Consider the following 21,713-nt stretch of genomic DNA (forward strand, 5'->3'; position numbering starts at 1 on the left):
ATCCTCATCGTGTAACAATTAAAATTCAGTGATTTATTTTGGCACTGGAAGATTTTGACTTTCACAAACACTGGTAAAATTGCTGACTGCCACAGCGAGAGCACAGGACTTTGGTATCTGAGTGGTGAAGGCGATGAACTGCATGTGTGGATTATAACACCAACCTCTTCACAAAACATTTGTTATTTCCTCTCTTACATGGCCCCACATGAAAATACAATCCCTGCCCAATTCTAGTGCGACAAATAAGATTCAGGTATTGAGAAAATAGCTTCACCAAGGGCAACCTCAATGGTGGGATTTGAACCGACAGCTCAAAACACTTAATCAAGCACTTGAGACCACTCGGCCTGACAAAACATTTGTTAAATGTCTCGATGGATCGACACATGGCCTTGCCATTGCTCTGCCTAACTTTCATTGATTTCAATCTAGGGTTTACATACAGCAACTACAGGTTTTTAAGGTCATTTGCCACATGTAAATAACAGGATGAGGTGGATGAGTGGTTAAGGCGATGGACTGCTTATCCATTGTGCTCTACATGCATGGGTTAGAATCTCATCGTGTAACAATTAAAATTCGGTGCTTTATTTTGGCAATGGAAGATTTTGACTTTCACAAACACTGGTAAAATTGCTGACTGCCACAGCGAGAGCACAGGACTTGGTATCTGAGTGGTGAAGGCGATGAACTGCATGTGTGAATTATAACACCAACTTCTTCACAAAACATTTGTTATTTCCTCTCTTACATGGCCCCACATGAATGTAGAGTCCCTGCACAATCCTAGTGCGACTAATAAGATTCAGGTATTGAAGAATAACTTCACCAAGGGCAACCTCAATAGTGGGATTTGAACCGACACCTCAACACACTTAATAATCAAGCACTGGAGACCACTCGGGCTGACAAAACATTTGTTAAATGTCTCGATGGGATCGACATGGCCTTGCCATTGCTCTGCCTAACTTTCATTGATTTCATTCTAGGGTTTACATACAGCAACTACAGTCTTTTAAGGTCATTTGCAACTTCCAAAAATCAGGATGAGGTGGCCGAGTGGTTAAGGCGATGGACTGCTAATCCATTGTGCTCTGCATGCATGGGTTCGAATCCCATCCTCATCGTGTAACAATTAAAATTCAGTTATTTATTTTGGCACTGGAAGATTTTGACTTTCACAAACACTGGTAAAATTGCTGACTGCCACAGCGAGAGCACAGGACTTGGTATCTGAGTGGTGAAGGCGATGAACTGCATGTGTGGATTATAACACCAACCTCTTCACAAAACATTTGTTATTTCCTCTCTTACATGGCCCCACATGAAAATAGAATCCCTGCCCAATTCTAGTGCGACAAATAAGATTCAGGTATTGAAGAATAGCTTCACCAAGGGCAACCTCAATGGTGGGATTTGAACCGACAGCTCAAAACACTTAATCAAGCACTTGAGACCACTCGGCCTGACAAAACATTTGTTAAATGTCTCGATGGGATCGACACATGGCCTTGCCATTGCTCTGCCTAACTTTCATTGATTTCAATCTAGGGTTTACATACAGCAACTACAGGTTTTTAAGGTCATTTGCCACATGTAAGTAACAGGATGAGGTGGATGAGTGGTTAAGGCGATGGACTGCTTATCCATTGTGCTCTACATGCATGGGTTAGAGTCTCATCGTGTAACAATTAAAATTCGGTGCTTTATTTTGGCAATGGAAGATTTTGACTTTCACAAACACTGGCAAAATTGCTGACTGCCACAGCGAGAGCACAGGACTTGGTATCTGAGTGGTGAAGGCGATGAACTGCATGTGTGGATTATAACACCAACCTCTTCACACAACATTTGTTATTTCCTCTCTTACATGGCCCCACATGAAAATAGAATCCCTGCGCAATCCTAGAGCGACTAATAAGATTCAGGTATTGAAGAATAACTTCACCAAGGGCAACCTCAATAGTGGGATTTGAACCGACACCTCAACACACTTAATCAAGCACTGGAGACCACTCGGGCTGACAAAACATTTGTTAAATGTCTCGATGGGATCGACACATGGCCTTGCCATTGCTCTGCCTAACTTTCATTGATTTCAATCTAGGGTTTACATACAGCAACTACAGGTTTTTAAGGTCATTTGCCACATGTAAGTAACAGGATGAGGTGGATGAGTGGTTAAGGCGATGGACTGCTTATCCATTGTGCTCTACATGCATGGGTTAGAGTCTCATCGTGTAACAATTAAAATTCGGTGCTTTATTTTGGCAATGGAAGATTTTGACTTTCACAAACACTGGCAAAATTGCTGACTGCCACAGCGAGAGCACAGGACTTGGTATCTGAGTGGTGAAGGCGATGAACTGCATGTGTGAATTATAACACCAACTTCTTCACAAAACATTTGTTATTTCCTCTCTTACATGGCCCCACATGAATGTAGAGTCCCTGCACAATCCTAGTGCGACTAATAAGATTCAGGTATTGAAGAATAACTTCACCAAGGGCAACCTCAATAGTGGGATTTGAACCGACACCTCAACACACTTAATCAAGCACTGGAGACCACTCGGGCTGACAAAACATTTGTTAAATGTCTCGATGGGATCGACACATGGCCTTGCCATTGCTCTGCCTAACTTTCATTGATTTCATTCTAGGGTTTACATACAGCAACTACAGTCTTTTAAGGTCATTTGCAACTTCCAAAAATCAGGATGAGGTGGCCGAGTGGTTAAGGCGATGGACTGCTAATCCATTGTGCTCTGCATGCATGGGTTCGAATCCCATCCTCATCGTGTAACAATTAAAATTCAGTGATTTATTTTGGCACTGGAAGATTTTGACTTTCACAAACACTGGCAAAATTGCTGACTGCCACAGCGAGAGCACAGGACTTGGTATCTGAGTGGTGAAGGCGATGAACTGCATGTGTGGATTATAACACCAACCTCTTCACACAACATTTGTTATTTCCTCTCTTACATGGCCCCACATGAAAATAGAATCCCTGCGCAATCCTAGAGCGACTAATAAGATTCAGGTATTGAAGAATAACTTCACCAAGGGCAACCTCAATAGTGGGATTTGAACCGACACCTCAACACACTTAATCAAGCACTGGAGACCACTCGGGCTGACAAAACATTTGTTAAATGTCTCGATGGGATCGACACATGGCCTTGCCATTGCTCTGCCTAACTTTCATTGATTTCATTCTAGGGTTTACATACAGCAACTACAGTCTTTTAAGGTCATTTGCAACTTCCAAAAATCAGGATGAGGTGGCCGAGTGGTTAAGGCGATGGACTGCTAATCCATTGTGCTCTGCATGCATGGGTTCGAATCCCATCCTCATCGTGTAACAATTAAAATTCAGTGATTTATTTTGGCACTGGAAGATTTTGACTTTCACAAACACTGGTAAAATTGCTGACTGCCACAGCGAGAGCACAGGACTTGGTATCTGAGTGGTGAAGGCGATGAACTGCATGTGTGGATTATAACACCAACCTCTTCACAAAACATTTGTTATTTCCTCTCTTACATGGCCCCACATGAAAATAGAATCCCTGCCCAATTCTAGTGCGACAAATAAGATTCAGGTATTGAAGAATAGCTTCACCAAGGGCAACCTCAATGGTGGGATTTGAACCGACAGCTCAAAACACTTAATCAAGCACTTGAGACCACTCGGCCTGACAAAACATTTGTTAAATGTCTCGATGGGATCGACACATGGCCTTGCCATTGCTCTGCCTAACTTTCATTGATTTCAATCTAGGGTTTACATACAGCAACTACAGGTTTTTAAGGTCATTTGCCACATGTAAATAACAGGATGAGGTGGATGAGTGGTTAAGGCGATGGACTGCTTATCCATTGTGCTCTACATGCATGGGTTAGAATCTCATCGTGTAACAATTAAAATTCGGTGCTTTATTTTGGCAATGGAAGATTTTGACTTTCACAAACACTGGCAAAATTGCTGACTGCCACAGCGAGAGCACAGGACTTGGTATCTGAGTGGTGAAGGCGATGAACTGCATGTGTGGATTATAACACCAACCTCTTCACACAACATTTGTTATTTCCTCTCTTACATGGCCCCACATGAAAATAGAATCCCTGCGCAATCCTAGAGCGACTAATAAGATTCAGGTATTGAAGAATAACTTCACCAAGGGCAACCTCAATAGTGGGATTTGAACCGACACCTCAACACACTTAATCAAGCACTGGAGACCACTCGGGCTGACAAAACATTTGTTAAATGTCTCGATGGGATCGACACATGGCCTTGCCATTGCTCTGCCTAACTTTCATTGATTTCATTCTAGGGTTTACATACAGCAACTACAGTCTTTTAAGGTCATTTGCAACTTCCAAAAATCAGGATGAGGTGGCCGAGTGGTTAAGGCGATGGACTGCTAATCCATTGTGCTCTGCATGCATGGGTTCGAATCCCATCCTCATCGTGTAACAATTAAAATTCAGTGATTTATTTTGGCACTGGAAGATTTTGACTTTCACAAACACTGGTAAAATTGCTGACTGCCACAGCGAGAGCACAGGACTTGGTATCTGAGTGGTGAAGGCGATGAACTGCATGTGTGGATTATAACACCAACCTCTTCACAAAACATTTGTTATTTCCTCTCTTACATGGCCCCACATGAAAATAGAATCCCTGCCCAATTCTAGTGCGACAAATAAGATTCAGGTATTGAAGAATAGCTTCACCAAGGGCAACCTCAATGGTGGGATTTGAACCGACAGCTCAAAACACTTAATCAAGCACTTGAGACCACTCGGCCTGACAAAACATTTGTTAAATGTCTCGATGGGATCGACACATGGCCTTGCCATTGCTCTGCCTAACTTTCATTGATTTCAATCTAGGGTTTACATACAGCAACTACAGGTTTTTAAGGTCATTTGCCACATGTAAATAACAGGATGAGGTGGATGAGTGGTTAAGGCGATGGACTGCTTATCCATTGTGCTCTACATGCATGGGTTAGAATCTCATCGTGTAACAATTAAAATTCGGTGCTTTATTTTGGCAATGGAAGATTTTGACTTTCACAAACACTGGTAAAATTGCTGACTGCCACAGCGAGAGCACAGGACTTGGTATCTGAGTGGTGAAGGCGATGAACTGCATGTGTGAATTATAACACCAACTTCTTCACAAAACATTTGTTATTTCCTCTCTTACATGGCCCCACATGAAAATAGAGTCCCTGCACAATCCTAGTGCGACTAATAAGATTCAGGTATTGAAGAATAACTTCACCAAGGGCAACCTCAATAGTGGGATTTGAACCGACACCTCAACACACTTAATCAAGCACTGGAGACCACTCGGGCTGACAAAACATTTGTTAAATGTCTCGATGGGATCGACACATGGCCTTGCCATTGCTCTGCCTAACTTTCATTGATTTCATTCTAGGGTTTACATACAGCAACTACAGTCTTTTAAGGTCATTTGCAACTTCCAAAAATCAGGATGAGGTGGCCGAGTGGTTAAGGCGATGGACTGCTAATCCATTGTGCTCTGCATGCATGGGTTCGAATCCCATCCTCATCGTGTAACAATTAAAATTCAGTGATTTATTTTGGCACTGGAAGATTTTGACTTTCACAAACACTGGTAAAATTGCTGACTGCCACAGCGAGAGCACAGGACTTGGTATCTGAGTGGTGAAGGCGATGAACTGCATGTGTGGATTATAACACCAACCTCTTCACAAAACATTTGTTATTTCCTCTCTTACATGGCCCCACATGAAAATAGAATCCCTGCCCAATTCTAGTGCGACAAATAAGATTCAGGTATTGAAGAATAGCTTCACCAAGGGCAACCTCAATGGTGGGATTTGAACCGACAGCTCAAAACACTTAATCAAGCACTTGAGACCACTCGGCCTGACAAAACATTTGTTAAATGTCTCGATGGGATCGACACATGGCCTTGCCATTGCTCTGCCTAACTTTCATTGATTTCAATCTAGGGTTTACATACAGCAACTACAGGTTTTTAAGGTCATTTGCCACATGTAAGTAACAGGATGAGGTGGATGAGTGGTTAAGGCGATGGACTGCTTATCCATTGTGCTCTACATGCATGGGTTAGAATCTCATCGTGTAACAATTAAAATTCGGTGCTTTATTTTGGCAATGGAAGATTTTGACTTTCACAAACACTGGTAAAATTGCTGACTGCCACAGCGAGAGCACAGGACTTGGTATCTGAGTGGTGAAGGCGATGAACTGCATGTGTGAATTATAACACCAACTTCTTCACAAAACATTTGTTATTTCCTCTCTTACATGGCCCCACATGAATGTAGAGTCACTGCGCAATCCTAGTGCGACTAATAAGATTCAGGTATTGAAGAATAACTTCACCAAGGGCAACCTCAATAGTGGGATTTGAACCGACACCTCAACACACTTAATCAAGCACTGGAGACCACTCGGGCTGACAAAACATTTGTTAAATGTCTCGATGGGATCGACACATGGCCTTGCCATTGCTCTGCCTAACTTTCATTGATTTCATTCTAGGGTTTACATACAGCAACTACAGTCTTTTAAGGTCATTTGCAACTTCCAAAAATCAGGATGAGGTGGCCGAGTGGTTAAGGCGATGGACTGCTAATCCATTGTGCTCTGCATGCATGGGTTCGAATCCCATCCTCATCGTGTAACAATTAAAATTCAGTTATTTATTTTGGCACTGGAAGATTTTGACTTTCACAAACACTGGTAAAATTGCTGACTGCCACAGCGAGAGCACAGGACTTGGTATCTGAGTGGTGAAGGCGATGAACTGCATATGTGGATTATAACACCAACCTCTTCACAAAACATTTGTTATTTCCTCTCTTACATGGCCCCACATGAAAATAGAATCCCTGCCCAATCCTAGTGCGACTAATAAGATTCAGGTATTGAAGAATAGCTTCACCAAGGGCAACCTCAATGGTGGGATTTGAACCGACAGCTCAAAACACTTAATCAAGCACTTGAGACCACTCGGCCTGACAAAACATTTGTTAAATGTCTCGATGGGATCGACACATGGCCTTGCCATTGCTCTGCCTAACTTTCATTGATTTCAATCTAGGGTTTACATACAGCAACTACAGGTTTTTAAGGTCATTTGCCACATGTAAGTAACAGGATGAGGTGGATGAGTGGTTAAGGCGATGGACTGCTTATCCATTGTGCTCTACATGCATGGGTTAGAGTCTCATCGTGTAACAATTAAAATTCGGTGCTTTATTTTGGCAATGGAAGATTTTGACTTTCACAAACACTGGCAAAATTGCTGACTGCCACAGCGAGAGCACAGGACTTGGTATCTGAGTGGTGAAGGCGATGAACTGCATGTGTGGATTATAACACCAACCTCTTCACACAACATTTGTTATTTCCTCTCTTACATGGCCCCACATGAAAATAGAATCCCTGCGCAATCCTAGAGCGACTAATAAGATTCAGGTATTGAAGAATAACTTCACCAAGGGCAACCTCAATAGTGGGATTTGAACCGACACCTCAACACACTTAATCAAGCACTGGAGACCACTCGGGCTGACAAAACATTTGTTAAATGTCTCGATGGGATCGACACATGGCCTTGCCATTGCTCTGCCTAACTTTCATTGATTTCAATCTAGGGTTTACATACAGCAACTACAGGTTTTTAAGGTCATTTGCCACATGTAAGTAACAGGATGAGGTGGATGAGTGGTTAAGGCGATGGACTGCTTATCCATTGTGCTCTACATGCATGGGTTAGAGTCTCATCGTGTAACAATTAAAATTCGGTGCTTTATTTTGGCAATGGAAGATTTTGACTTTCACAAACACTGGCAAAATTGCTGACTGCCACAGCGAGAGCACAGGACTTGGTATCTGAGTGGTGAAGGCGATGAACTGCATGTGTGAATTATAACACCAACTTCTTCACAAAACATTTGTTATTTCCTCTCTTACATGGCCCCACATGAATGTAGAGTCCCTGCACAATCCTAGTGCGACTAATAAGATTCAGGTATTGAAGAATAACTTCACCAAGGGCAACCTCAATAGTGGGATTTGAACCGACACCTCAACACACTTAATCAAGCACTGGAGACCACTCGGGCTGACAAAACATTTGTTAAATGTCTCGATGGGATCGACACATGGCCTTGCCATTGCTCTGCCTAACTTTCATTGATTTCATTCTAGGGTTTACATACAGCAACTACAGTCTTTTAAGGTCATTTGCAACTTCCAAAAGTCAGGATGAGGTGGCCGAGTGGTTAAGGCGATGGACTGCTAATCCATTGTGCTCTGCATGCATGGGTTCGAATCCCATCCTCATCGTGTAACAATTAAAATTCAGTGATTTATTTTGGCACTGGAAGATTTTGACTTTCACAAACACTGGCAAAATTGCTGACTGCCACAGCGAGAGCACAGGACTTGGTATCTGAGTGGTGAAGGCGATGAACTGCATGTGTGGATTATAACACCAACCTCTTCACACAACATTTGTTATTTCCTCTCTTACATGGCCCCACATGAAAATAGAATCCCTGCGCAATCCTAGAGCGACTAATAAGATTCAGGTATTGAAGAATAACTTCACCAAGGGCAACCTCAATAGTGGGATTTGAACCGACACCTCAACACACTTAATCAAGCACTGGAGACCACTCGGGCTGACAAAACATTTGTTAAATGTCTCGATGGGATCGACACATGGCCTTGCCATTGCTCTGCCTAACTTTCATTGATTTCATTCTAGGGTTTACATACAGCAACTACAGTCTTTTAAGGTCATTTGCAACTTCCAAAAATCAGGATGAGGTGGCCGAGTGGTTAAGGCGATGGACTGCTAATCCATTGTGCTCTACATGCATGGGTTCGAATCCCATCCTCATCGTGTAACAATTAAAATTCAGTGATTTATTTTGGCACTGGAAGATTTTGACTTTCACAAACACTGGTAAAATTGCTGACTGCCACAGCGAGAGCACAGGACTTGGTATCTGAGTGGTGAAGGCGATGAACTGCATGTGTGGATTATAACACCAACCTCTTCACAAAACATTTGTTATTTCCTCTCTTACATGGCCCCACATGAAAATAGAATCCCTGCCCAATTCTAGTGCGACAAATAAGATTCAGGTATTGAAGAATAGCTTCACCAAGGGCAACCTCAATGGTGGGATTTGAACCGACAGCTCAAAACACTTAATCAAGCACTTGAGACCACTCGGCCTGACAAAACATTTGTTAAATGTCTCGATGGGATCGACACATGGCCTTGCCATTGCTCTGCCTAACTTTCATTGATTTCAATCTAGGGTTTACATACAGCAACTACAGGTTTTTAAGGTCATTTGCCACATGTAAATAACAGGATGAGGTGGATGAGTGGTTAAGGCGATGGACTGCTTATCCATTGTGCTCTACATGCATGGGTTAGAATCTCATCGTGTAACAATTAAAATTCGGTGCTTTATTTTGGCAATGGAAGATTTTGACTTTCACAAACACTGGTAAAATTGCTGACTGCCACAGCGAGAGCACAGGACTTGGTATCTGAGTGGTGAAGGCGATGAACTGCATGTGTGAATTATAACACCAACTTCTTCACAAAACATTTGTTATTTCCTCTCTTACATGGCCCCACATGAATGTAGAGTCCCTGCACAATCCTAGTGCGACTAATAAGATTCAGGTATTGAAGAATAACTTCACCAAGGGCAACCTCAATAGTGGGATTTGAACCGACACCTCAACACACTTAATCAAGCACTGGAGACCACTCGGGCTGACAAAACATTTGTTAAATGTCTCGATGGGATCGACACATGGCCTTGCCATTGCTCTGCCTAACTTTCATTGATTTCATTCTAGGGTTTACATACAGCAACTACAGTCTTTTAAGGTCATTTGCAACTTCCAAAAATCAGGATGAGGTGGCCGAGTGGTTAAGGCGATGGACTGCTAATCCATTGTGCTCTGCATGCATGGGTTCGAATCCCATCCTCATCGTGTAACAATTAAAATTCAGTGATTTATTTTGGCACTGGAAGATTTTGACTTTCACAAACACTGGTAAAATTGCTGACTGCCACAGCGAGAGCACAGGACTTGGTATCTGAGTGGTGAAGGCGATGAACTGCATGTGTGGATTATAACACCAACCTCTTCACAAAACATTTGTTATTTCCTCTCTTACATGGCCCCACATGAAAATAGAATCCCTGCCCAATCCTAGTGCGACTAATAAGATTCAGGTATTGAAGAATAGCTTCACCAAGGGCAACCTCAATGGTGGGATTTGAACCGACACCTCAACACACTTAATCAAGCACTTGAGACCACTCGGCCTGACAAAACATTTGTTAAATGTCTCGATGGGATCGACACATGGCCTTGCCATTGCTCTGCCTAACTTTCATTGATTTCAATCTAGGGTTTACATACAGCAACTACAGGTTTTTAAGGTCATTTGCCACATGTAAGTAACAGGATGAGGTGGATGAGTGGTTAAGGCGATGGACTGCTTATCCATTGTGCTCTACATGCATGGGTTAGAGTCTCATCGTGTAACAATTAAAATTCGGTGCTTTATTTTGGCAATGGAAGATTTTGACTTTCACAAACACTGGCAAAATTGCTGACTGCCACAGCGAGAGCACAGGACTTGGTATCTGAGTGGTGAAGGCGATGAACTGCATGTGTGGATTATAACACCAACCTCTTCACACAACATTTGTTATTTCCTCTCTTACATGGCCCCACATGAAAATAGAATCCCTGCGCAATCCTAGAGCGACTAATAAGATTCAGGTATTGAAGAATAACTTCACCAAGGGCAACCTCAATAGTGGGATTTGAACCGACACCTCAACACACTTAATCAAGCACTGGAGACCACTCGGCCTGACAAAACATTTGTTAAATGTCTCGATGGGATCGACACATGGCCTTGCCATTGCTCTGCATAACTTTCATTGATTTCAATCTAGGGTTTACATACAGCAACTACAGTCTTTTAAGGTCATTTGCAACTTCCAAAAAACAGGATGAGGTGGCCGAGTGGTTAAGGCGATGGACTGCTAATCCATTGTGCTCTGCATGCATGGGTTCGAATCCCATCCTCATCGAGTAACAATTCAAATGATGTGCTTTATTTTGGCACTGGAAGATTTTGACTTTCACAAACACTGGCAAAATTGCTGACTGCCACAGCGAGAGCACAGGACTTGGTATCTGAGTGGTGAAGGCGATGAACTGCATGTGTGGATTATAACACCAACCTCTTCACACAACATTTGTTATTTCCTCTCTTACATGGCCCCACATGAATGTAGAATCCCTGCGCAATCCTAGAGCGACTAATAAGATTCAGGTATTGAAGAATAACTTCACCAAGGGCAACCTCAATAGTGGGATTTGAACCGACACCTCAACACACTTAATCAAGCACTGGAGACCACTCGGCCTGACAAAACATTTGTTAAATGTCTCGATGGGATCGACACATGGCCTTGCCATTGCTCTGCCTAACTTTCATTGATTTCATTCTAGGGTTTACATACAGCAACTACAGTCTTTTAAGGTCATTTGCAACTTCCAAAAATCAGGATGAGGTGGCCGAGTGGTTAAGGCGATGGACTGCTAATCCATTGTGCTCTGCATGCATGGGTTCGAATCCCATCCTCATCGTGTAACAATTAAAATTCAGTGATTTATTTTGGCACTGGAAGATTTTGACTTTCACAAACACTGGTAAAATTGCTGACTGCCACAGCGAGAGCACAGGACTTGGTATCTGAGTGGTGAAGGCGATGAACTGCATGTGTGGATTATAACACCAACCTCTTCACAAAACATTTGTTATTTCCTCTCTTACATGGCCCCACATGAAAATAGAATCCCTGCCCAATTCTAGTGCGACAAATAAGATTCAGGTATTGAAGAATAGCTTCACCAAGGGCAACCTCAATGGTGGGATTTGAACCGACAGCTCAAAACACTTAATCAAGCACTTGAGACCACTCGGCCTGACAAAACATTTGTTAAATGTCTCGATGGGATCGACACATGGCCTTGCCATTGCTCTGCCTAACTTTCATTGATTTCAATCTAGGGTTTACATACAGCAACTACAGGTTTTTAAGGTCATTTGCCACATGTAAGTAACAGGATGAGGTGGATGAGTGGTTAAGGCGATGGACTGCTTATCCATTGTGCTCTACATGCATGGGTTAGAGTCTCATCGTGTAACAATTAAAATTCGGTGCTTTATTTTGGCAATGGAAGATTTTGACTTTCACAAACACTGGCAAAATTGCTGACTGCCACAGCGAGAGCACAGGACTTGGTATCTGAGTGGTGAAGGCGATGAACTGCATGTGTGGATTATAACACCAACCTCTTCACACAACATTTGTTATTTCCTCTCTTACATGGCCCCACATGAAAATAGAATCCCTGCGCAATCCTAGAGCGACTAATAAGATTCAGGTATTGAAGAATAACTTCACCAAGGGCAACCTCAATAGTGGGATTTGAACCGACACCTCAACACACTTAATCAAGCACTGGAGACCACTCGGGCTGACAAAACATTTGTTAAATGTCTCGATGGGATCGACACATGGCCTTGCCATTGCTCTGCCTAACTTTCATTGATTTCAATCTAGGGTTTACATACAGCAACTACAGTCTTTTAAGGTCATTTGCAACTTCCAAAAAACAGGATGAGGTGGCCGAGTGGTTAAGGCGATGGACTGCTAATCCATTGTGCTCTGCATGCATGGGTTCGAATCCCATCCTCATCGAGTAACAATTCAAATGATGTGCTTTATTTTGGCACTGGAAGATTTTGACTTTCACAAACACTGGCAAAATTGCTGACTGCCACAGCGAGAGCACAGGACTTGGTATCTGAGTGGTGAAGGCGATGAACTGCATGTGTGGATTATAACACCAACCTCTTCACACAACATTTGTTATTTCCTCTCTTACATGGCCCCACATGAAAATAGAATCCCTGCGCAATCCTAGAGCGACTAATAAGATTCAGGTATTGAAGAATAACTTCACCAAGGGCAACCTCAATAGTGGGATTTGAACCGACACCTCAACACACTTAATCAAGCACTGGAGACCACTCGGCCTGACAAAACATTTGTTAAATGTCTCGATGGGATCGACACATGGCCTTGCCATTGCTCTGCCTAACTTTCATTGATTTCATTCTAGGGTTTACATACAGCAACTACAGTCTTTTAAGGTCATTTGCAACTTCCAAAAAACAGGATGAGGTGGCCGAGTGGTTAAGGCGATGGACTGCTAATCCATTGTGCTCTGCATGCATGGGTTCGAATCCCATCCTCATCGTGTAACAATTCAAATGATGTGCTTTATTTTGGCACTGGAAGATTTTGACTTTCACAAACACTGGCAAAATTGCTGACTGCCACAGCGAGAGCACAGGACTTGGTATCTGAGTGGTGAAGGCGATGAACTGCATGTGTGGATTATAACACCAACCTCTTCACACAACATTTGTTATTTCCTCTCTTACATGGCCCCACATGAAAATAGAATCCCTGCGCAATCCTAGAGCGACTAATAAGATTCAGGTATTGAAGAATAACTTCACCAAGGGCAACCTCAATAGTGGGATTTGAACCGACACCTCAACACACTTAATCAAGCACTGGAGACCACTCGGCCTGACAAAACATTTGTTAAATGTCTCGATGGGATCGACACATGGCCTTGCCATTGCTCTGCCTAACTTTCATTGATTTCATTCTAGGGTTTACATACAGCAACTACAGTCTTTTAAGGTCATTTGCAACTTCCAAAAATCAGGATGAGGTGGCCGAGTGGTTAAGGCGATGGACTGCTAATCCATTGTGCTCTGCATGCATGGGTTCGAATCCCATCCTCATCGTGTAACAATTAAAATTCAGTGATTTATTTTGGCACTGGAAGATTTTGACTTTCACAAACACTGGTAAAATTGCTGACTGCCACAGCGAGAGCACAGGACTTGGTATCTGAGTGGTGAAGGCGATGAACTGCATGTGTGGATTATAACACCAACCTCTTCACAAAACATTTGTTATTTCCTCTCTTACATGGCCCCACATGAAAATAGAATCCCTGCCCAATTCTAGTGCGACAAATAAGATTCAGGTATTGAAGAATAGCTTCACCAAGGGCAACCTCAATGGTGGGATTTGAACCGACAGCTCAAAACACTTAATCAAGCACTTGAGACCACTCGGCCTGACAAAACATTTGTTAAATGTCTCGATGGGATCGACACATGGCCTTGCCATTGCTCTGCCTAACTTTCATTGATTTCAATCTAGGGTTTACATACAGCAACTACAGGTTTTTAAGGTCATTTGCCACATGTAAGTAACAGGATGAGGTGGATGAGTGGTTAAGGCGATGGACTGCTTATCCATTGTGCTCTACATGCATGGGTTAGAGTCTCATCGTGTAACAATTAAAATTCGGTGCTTTATTTTGGCAATGGAAGATTTTGACTTTCACAAACACTGGCAAAATTGCTGACTGCCACAGCGAGAGCACAGGACTTGGTATCTGAGTGGTGAAGGCGATGAACTGCATGTGTGGATTATAACACCAACCTCTTCACACAACATTTGTTATTTCCTCTCTTACATGGCCCCACATGAAAATAGAATCCCTGCGCAATCCTAGAGCGACTAATAAGATTCAGGTATTGAAGAATAACTTCACCAAGGGCAACCTCAATAGTGGGATTTGAACCGACACCTCAACACACTTAATCAAGCACTGGAGACCACTCGGGCTGACAAAACATTTGTTAAATGTCTCGATGGGATAGACACATGGCCTTGCCATTGCTCTGCATAACTTTCATTGATTTCAATCTAGGGTTTACATACAGCAACTACAGTCTTTTAACGTCATTTGCAACTTCCAAAAAACAGGATGAGGTGGCCGAGTGGTTAAGGCGATGGACTGCTAATCCATTGTGCTCTGCATGCATGGGTTCGAGTCCCATCCTCATCGTGTAACAATTAAAATTCAGTGCTTTATTTTGGCACTGGAAGATTTTGACTTTCACAAACACTGGCAAAATTGCTGACTGCCACAGCGAGAGCACAGGACTTGGTATCTGAGTGGTGAAGGCGATGAACTGCATGTGTGGATTATAACACCAACCTCTTCACACAACATTTGTTATTTCCTCTCTTACATGGCCCCACATGAAAATAGAATCCCTGCGCAATCCTAGAGCGACTAATAAGATTCAGGTATTGAAGAATAACTTCACCAAGGGCAACCTCAATAGTGGGATTTGAACCGACACCTCAACACACTTAATCAAGCACTGGAGACCACTCGGCCTGACAAAACATTTGTTAAATGTCTCGATGGGATCGACACATGGCCTTGCCATTGCTCTGCCTAACTTTCATTGATTTCATTCTAGGGTTTACATACAGCAACTACAGTCTTTTAAGGTCATTTGCAACTTCCAAAAAACAGGATGAGGTGGCCGAGTGGTTAAGGCGATGGACTGCTAATCCATTGTGCTCTGCATGCATGGGTTCGAATCCCATCCTCATCGTGTAACAATTCAAATGATGTGCTTTATTTTGGCACTGGAAGATTTTGACTTTCACAAACACTGGCAAAATTGCTGACTGCCACAGCGAGAGCACAGGACTTGGTATCTGAGTGGTGAAGGCGATGAACTGCATGTGTGGATTATAACACCAACCTCTTCACACAACATTTGTTATTTCCTCTCTTACATGGCCCCACATGAAAATAGAATCCCTGCGCAATCCTAGAGCGACTAATAAGATTCAGGTATTGAAGAATAACTTCACCAAGGGCAACCTCAATAGTGGGATTTGAACCGACACCTCAACACACTTAATCAAGCACTGGAGACCACTCGGCCTGACAAAACATTTGTTAAATGTCTCGATGGGATCGACACATGGCCTTGCCATTGCTCTGCCTAACTTTCATTGATTTCATTCTAGGGTTTACATACAGCAACTACAGTCTTTTAAGGTCATTTGCAACTTCCAAAAATCAGGATGAGGTGGCCGAGTGGTTAAGGCGATGGACTGCTAATCCATTGTGCTCTGCATGCATGGGTTCGAATCCCATCCTCATCGTGTAACAATTAAAATTCAGTGATTTATTTTGGCACTGGAAGATTTTGACTTTCACAAACACTGGTAAAATTGCTGACTGCCACAGCGAGAGCACAGGACTTGGTATCTGAGTGGTGAAGGCGATGAACTGCATGTGTGGATTATAACACCAACCTCTTCACAAAACATTTGTTATTTCCTCTCTTACATGGCCCCACATGAAAATAGAATCCCTGCCCAATTCTAGTGCGACAAATAAGATTCAGGTATTGAAGAATAGCTTCACCAAGGGCAACCTCAATGGTGGGATTTGAACCGACAGCTCAAAACACTTAATCAAGCACTTGAGACCACTCGGCCTGACAAAACATTTGTTAAATGTCTCGATGGGATCGACACATGGCCTTGCCATTGCTCTGCCTAACTTTCATTGATTTCAATCTAGGGTTTACATACAGCAACTACAGGTTTTTAAGGTCATTTGCCACATGTAAATAACAGGATGAGGTGGATGAGTGGTTAAGGCGATGGACTGCTTATCCATTGTGCTCTACATGCATGGGTTAGAATCTCATCGTGTAACAATTAAAATTCGGTGCTTTATTTTGGCAATGGAAGATTTTGACTTTCACAAACACTGGTAAAATTGCTGACTGCCACAGCGAGAGCACAGGACTTGGTATCTGAGTGGTGAAGGCGATGAACTGCATGTGTGGATTATAACACCAACTTCTTCACAAAACATTTGTTATTTCCTCTCTTACATGGCCCCACATGAATGTAGAGTCCCTGCACAATCCTAGTGCGACTAATAAGATTCAGGTATTGAAGAATAACTTCACCAAGGGCAACCTCAATAGTGGGATTTGAACCGACACCTCAACACACTTAATCAAGCACTGGAGACCACTCGGGCTGACAAAACATTTGTTAAATGTCTCGATGGGATCGACACATGGCCTTGCCATTGCTCTGCCTAACTTTCATTGATTTCATTCTAGGGTTTACATACAGCAACTACAGTCTTTTAAGGTCATTTGCAACTTCCAAAAATCAGGATGAGGTGGCCGAGTGGTTAAGGCGATGGACTGCTAATCCATTGTGCTCTGCATGCATGGGTTCGAATCCCATCCTCATCGTGTAACAATTAAAATTCAGTGATTTATTTTGGCACTGGAAGATTTTGACTTTCACAAACACTGGTAAAATTGCTGACTGCCACAGCGAGAGCACAGGACTTGGTATCTGAGTGGTGAAGGCGATGAACTGCATGTGTGGATTATAACACCAACCTCTTCACAAAACATTTGTTATTTCCTCTCTTACATGGCCCCACATGAAAATAGAATCCCTGCCCAATTCTAGTGCGACAAATAAGATTCAGGTATTGAAGAATAGCTTCACCAAGGGCAACCTCAATGGTGGGATTTGAACCGACAGCTCAAAACACTTAATCAAGCACTTGAGACCACTCGGCCTGACAAAACATTTGTTAAATGTCTCGATGGGATCGACACATGGCCTTGCCATTGCTCTGCCTAACTTTCATTGATTTCAATCTAGGGTTTACATACAGCAACTACAGGTTTTTAAGGTCATTTGCCACATGTAAGTAACAGGATGAGGTGGATGAGTGGTTAAGGCGATGGACTGCTTATCCATTGTGCTCTACATGCATGGGTTAGAGTCTCATCGTGTAACAATTAAAATTCGGTGCTTTATTTTGGCAATGGAAGATTTTGACTTTCACAAACACTGGCAAAATTGCTGACTGCCACAGCGAGAGCACAGGACTTGGTATCTGAGTGGTGAAGGCGATGAACTGCATGTGTGGATTATAACACCAACCTCTTCACACAACATTTGTTATTTCCTCTCTTACATGGCCCCACATGAAAATAGAATCCCTGCGCAATCCTAGAGCGACTAATAAGATTCAGGTATTGAAGAATAACTTCACCAAGGGCAACCTCAATAGTGGGATTTGAACCGACACCTCAACACACTTAATCAAGCACTGGAGACCACTCGGGCTGACAAAACATTTGTTAAATGTCTCGATGGGATAGACACATGGCCTTGCCATTGCTCTGCATAACTTTCATTGATTTCAATCTAGGGTTTACATACAGCAACTACAGTCTTTTAACGTCATTTGCAACTTCCAAAAAACAGGATGAGGTGGCCGAGTGGTTAAGGCGATGGACTGCTAATCCATTGTGCTCTGCATGCATGGGTTCGAATCCCATCCTCATCGAGTAACAATTCAAATGATGTGCTTTATTTTGGCACTGGAAGATTTTGACTTTCACAAACACTGGCAAAATTGCTGACTGCCACAGCGAGAGCACAGGACTTGGTATCTGAGTGGTGAAGGCGATGAACTGCATGTGTGGATTATAACACCAACCTCTTCACACAACATTTGTTATTTCCTCTCTTACATGGCCCCACATGACAATAGAATCCCTGCGCAATCCTAGAGCGACTAATAAGATTCAGGTATTGAAGAATAACTTCACCAAGGGCAACCTCAATAGTGGGATTTGAACCGACACCTCAACACACTTAATCAAGCACTGGAGACAACTCGGCCTGACAAAACATTTGTTAAATGTCTCGATGGGATCGACACATGGCCTTGCCATTGCTCTGCCTAACTTTCATTGATTTCATTCTAGGGTTTACATACAGCAACTACAGTCTTTTAAGGTCATTTGCAACTTCCAAAAATCAGGATGAGGTGGCCGAGTGGTTAAGGCGATGGACTGCTAATCCATTGTGCTCTGCATGCATGGGTTCGAATCCCATCCTCATCGTGTAACAATTAAAATTCAGTGATTTATTTTGGCACTGGAAGATTTTGACTTTCACAAACACTGGTAAAATTGCTGACTGCCACAGCGAGAGCACAGGACTTGGTATCTGAGTGGTGAAGGCGATGAACTGCATGTGTGGATTATAACACCAACCTCTTCACAAAACATTTGTTATTTCCTCTCTTACATGGCCCCACATGAAAATAGAATCCCTGCCCAATTCTAGTGCGACAAATAAGATTCAGGTATTGAAGAATAGCTTCACCAAGGGCAACCTCAATGGTGGGATTTGAACCGACAGCTCAAAACACTTAATCAAGCACTTGAGACCACTCGGCCTGACAAAACATTTGTTAAATGTCTCGATGGGATCGACACATGGCCTTGCCATTGCTCTGCCTAACTTTCATTGATTTCAATCTAGGGTTTACATACAGCAACTACAGGTTTTTAAGGTCATTTGCCACATGTAAGTAACAGGATGAGGTGGATGAGTGGTTAAGGCGATGGACTGCTTATCCATTGTGCTCTACATGCATGGGTTAGAGTCTCATCGTGTAACAATTAAAATTCGGTGCTTTATTTTGGCAATGGAAGATTTTGACTTTCACAAACACTGGCAAAATTGCTGACTGCCACAGCGAGAGCACAGGACTTGGTATCTGAGTGGTGAAGGCGATGAACTGCATGTGTGGATTATAACACCAACCTCTTCACACAACATTTGTTATTTCCTCTCTTACATGGCCCCACATGAAAATAGAATCCCTGCGCAATCCTAGAGCGACTAATAAGATTCAGGTATTGAAGAATAACTTCACCAAGGGCAACCTCAATAGTGGGATTTGAACCGACACCTCAACACACTTAATCAAGCACTGGAGACCACTCGGGCTGACAAAACATTTGTTAAATGTCTCGATGGGATAGACACATGGCCTTGCCATTGCTCTGCATAACTTTCATTGATTTCAATCTAGGGTTTACATACAGCAACTACAGTCTTTTAACGTCATTTGCAACTTCCAAAAAACAGGATGAGGTGGCCGAGTGGTTAAGGCGATGGACTGCTAATCCATTGTGCTCTGCATGCATGGGTTCGAATCCCATCCTCATCGAGTAACAATTCAAATGATGTGCTTTATTTTGGCACTGGAAGATTTTGACTTTCACAAACACTGGCAAAATTGCTGACTGCCACAGCGAGAGCACAGGACTTGGTATCTGAGTGGTGAAGGCGATGAACTGCATGTGTGGATTATAACACCAACCTCTTCACACAACATTTGTTATTTCCTCTCTTACATGGCCCCACATGAAAATAGAATCCCTGCGCAATCCTAGAGCGACTAATAAGATTCAGGTATTGAAGAATAACTTCACCAAGGGCAACCTCAATAGTGGGATTTGAACCGACACCTCAACACACTTAATCAAGCACTGGAGACCACTCGGCCTGACAAAACATTTGTTAAATGTCTCGATGGGATCGACACATGGCCTTGCCATTGCTCTGCCTAACTTTCATTGATTTCATTCTAGGGTTTACATACAGCAACTACAGTCTTTTAAGGTCATTTGCAACTTCCAAAAAACAGGATGAGGTGGCCGAGTGGTTAAGGCGATGGACTGCTAATCCATTGTGCTCTGCATGCATGGGTTCGAATCCCATCCTCATCGAGTAACAATTCAAATGATGTGCTTTATTTTGGCACTGGAAGATTTTGACTTTCACAAACACTGGCAAAATTGCTGACTGCCACAGCGAGAGCACAGGACTTGGTATCTGAGTGGTGAAGGCGATGAACTGCATGTGTGGATTATAACACCAACCTCTTCACACAACATTTGTTATTTCCTCTCTTACATGGCCCCACATGAAAATAGAATCCCTGCGCAATCCTAGAGCGACTAATAAGATTCAGGTATTGAAGAATAACTTCACCAAGGGCAACCTCAATAGTGGGATTTGAACCGACACCTCAACACACTTAATCAAGCACTGGAGACCACTCGGCCTGACAAAACATTTGTTAAATGTCTCGATGGGATCGACACATGGCCTTGCCATTGCTCTGCCTAACTTTCATTGATTTCATTCTAGGGTTTACATACAGCAACTACAGTCTTTTAAGGTCATTTGCAACTTCCAAAAATCAGGATGAGGTGGCCGAGTGGTTAAGGCGATGGACTGCTAATCCATTGTGCTCTGCATGCATGGGTTCGAATCCCATCCTCATCGTGTAACAATTAAAATTCAGTGATTTATTTTGGCACTGGAAGATTTTGACTTTCACAAACACTGGTAAAATTGCTGACTGCCACAGCGAGAGCACAGGACTTGGTATCTGAGTGGTGAAGGCGATGAACTGCATGTGTGGATTATAACACCAACCTCTTCACAAAACATTTGTTATTTCCTCTCTTACATGGCCCCACATGAAAATAGAATCCCTGCCCAATTCTAGTGCGACAAATAAGATTCAGGTATTGAAGAATAGCTTCACCAAGGGCAACCTCAATGGTGGGATTTGAACCGACAGCTCAAAACACTTAATCAAGCACTTGAGACCACTCGGCCTGACAAAACATTTGTTAAATGTCTCGATGGGATCGACACATGGCCTTGCCATTGCTCTGCCTAACTTTCATTGATTTCAATCTAGGGTTTACATAC

At 42.8% G+C, this 21,713-nt stretch overlaps 22 non-coding genes across 22 annotated transcripts; all 22 read left to right on the forward strand.

Annotated features, from left to right (window-relative positions):
- Positions 1 to 1,048: 1,048 nt before the first annotated feature.
- On the forward strand, positions 1,049 to 1,130 carry trnas-gcu (transfer RNA serine (anticodon GCU)). Its single transcript has one exon. It is a non-coding gene; the product is annotated as a tRNA-Ser (tRNA).
- Positions 1,131 to 2,722: 1,592 nt separating this feature from the next.
- trnas-gcu (transfer RNA serine (anticodon GCU)) lies at positions 2,723 to 2,804 on the forward strand. The gene has a single exon. It is a non-coding gene; the product is annotated as a tRNA-Ser (tRNA).
- Positions 2,805 to 3,284: 480 nt separating this feature from the next.
- Positions 3,285 to 3,366, forward strand: trnas-gcu (transfer RNA serine (anticodon GCU)). The gene has a single exon. It is a non-coding gene; the product is annotated as a tRNA-Ser (tRNA).
- Positions 3,367 to 4,402: 1,036 nt separating this feature from the next.
- Positions 4,403 to 4,484, forward strand: trnas-gcu (transfer RNA serine (anticodon GCU)). The gene has a single exon. It is a non-coding gene; the product is annotated as a tRNA-Ser (tRNA).
- A 1,036-nt stretch (positions 4,485 to 5,520) lies between these two features.
- trnas-gcu (transfer RNA serine (anticodon GCU)) lies at positions 5,521 to 5,602 on the forward strand. Its single transcript has one exon. It is a non-coding gene; the product is annotated as a tRNA-Ser (tRNA).
- A 1,036-nt stretch (positions 5,603 to 6,638) lies between these two features.
- Positions 6,639 to 6,720, forward strand: trnas-gcu (transfer RNA serine (anticodon GCU)). Its single transcript has one exon. It is a non-coding gene; the product is annotated as a tRNA-Ser (tRNA).
- Positions 6,721 to 8,312: 1,592 nt separating this feature from the next.
- On the forward strand, positions 8,313 to 8,394 carry trnas-gcu (transfer RNA serine (anticodon GCU)). Its single transcript has one exon. It is a non-coding gene; the product is annotated as a tRNA-Ser (tRNA).
- Positions 8,395 to 9,992: 1,598 nt separating this feature from the next.
- trnas-gcu (transfer RNA serine (anticodon GCU)) lies at positions 9,993 to 10,074 on the forward strand. The gene has a single exon. It is a non-coding gene; the product is annotated as a tRNA-Ser (tRNA).
- A 1,036-nt stretch (positions 10,075 to 11,110) lies between these two features.
- trnas-gcu (transfer RNA serine (anticodon GCU)) lies at positions 11,111 to 11,192 on the forward strand. The gene has a single exon. It is a non-coding gene; the product is annotated as a tRNA-Ser (tRNA).
- Positions 11,193 to 11,672: 480 nt separating this feature from the next.
- Positions 11,673 to 11,754, forward strand: trnas-gcu (transfer RNA serine (anticodon GCU)). Its single transcript has one exon. It is a non-coding gene; the product is annotated as a tRNA-Ser (tRNA).
- Positions 11,755 to 12,790: 1,036 nt separating this feature from the next.
- Positions 12,791 to 12,872, forward strand: trnas-gcu (transfer RNA serine (anticodon GCU)). The gene has a single exon. It is a non-coding gene; the product is annotated as a tRNA-Ser (tRNA).
- Positions 12,873 to 13,352: 480 nt separating this feature from the next.
- On the forward strand, positions 13,353 to 13,434 carry trnas-gcu (transfer RNA serine (anticodon GCU)). The gene has a single exon. It is a non-coding gene; the product is annotated as a tRNA-Ser (tRNA).
- Positions 13,435 to 13,914: 480 nt separating this feature from the next.
- Positions 13,915 to 13,996, forward strand: trnas-gcu (transfer RNA serine (anticodon GCU)). The gene has a single exon. It is a non-coding gene; the product is annotated as a tRNA-Ser (tRNA).
- Positions 13,997 to 15,032: 1,036 nt separating this feature from the next.
- On the forward strand, positions 15,033 to 15,114 carry trnas-gcu (transfer RNA serine (anticodon GCU)). Its single transcript has one exon. It is a non-coding gene; the product is annotated as a tRNA-Ser (tRNA).
- A 480-nt stretch (positions 15,115 to 15,594) lies between these two features.
- Positions 15,595 to 15,676, forward strand: trnas-gcu (transfer RNA serine (anticodon GCU)). The gene has a single exon. It is a non-coding gene; the product is annotated as a tRNA-Ser (tRNA).
- Positions 15,677 to 16,156: 480 nt separating this feature from the next.
- Positions 16,157 to 16,238, forward strand: trnas-gcu (transfer RNA serine (anticodon GCU)). The gene has a single exon. It is a non-coding gene; the product is annotated as a tRNA-Ser (tRNA).
- A 1,036-nt stretch (positions 16,239 to 17,274) lies between these two features.
- trnas-gcu (transfer RNA serine (anticodon GCU)) lies at positions 17,275 to 17,356 on the forward strand. The gene has a single exon. It is a non-coding gene; the product is annotated as a tRNA-Ser (tRNA).
- A 1,036-nt stretch (positions 17,357 to 18,392) lies between these two features.
- Positions 18,393 to 18,474, forward strand: trnas-gcu (transfer RNA serine (anticodon GCU)). The gene has a single exon. It is a non-coding gene; the product is annotated as a tRNA-Ser (tRNA).
- A 480-nt stretch (positions 18,475 to 18,954) lies between these two features.
- On the forward strand, positions 18,955 to 19,036 carry trnas-gcu (transfer RNA serine (anticodon GCU)). Its single transcript has one exon. It is a non-coding gene; the product is annotated as a tRNA-Ser (tRNA).
- A 1,036-nt stretch (positions 19,037 to 20,072) lies between these two features.
- On the forward strand, positions 20,073 to 20,154 carry trnas-gcu (transfer RNA serine (anticodon GCU)). The gene has a single exon. It is a non-coding gene; the product is annotated as a tRNA-Ser (tRNA).
- Positions 20,155 to 20,634: 480 nt separating this feature from the next.
- Positions 20,635 to 20,716, forward strand: trnas-gcu (transfer RNA serine (anticodon GCU)). Its single transcript has one exon. It is a non-coding gene; the product is annotated as a tRNA-Ser (tRNA).
- Positions 20,717 to 21,196: 480 nt separating this feature from the next.
- Positions 21,197 to 21,278, forward strand: trnas-gcu (transfer RNA serine (anticodon GCU)). Its single transcript has one exon. It is a non-coding gene; the product is annotated as a tRNA-Ser (tRNA).
- The last annotated feature ends 435 nt before the right edge of the window (positions 21,279 to 21,713 follow it).

Source organism: Oncorhynchus clarkii, chromosome 33 (genome assembly GCF_045791955.1).
Source record: "Oncorhynchus clarkii lewisi isolate Uvic-CL-2024 chromosome 33, UVic_Ocla_1.0, whole genome shotgun sequence".
In the NCBI taxonomy this organism is placed as follows: Eukaryota; Metazoa; Chordata; class Actinopteri; order Salmoniformes; family Salmonidae; genus Oncorhynchus; species Oncorhynchus clarkii.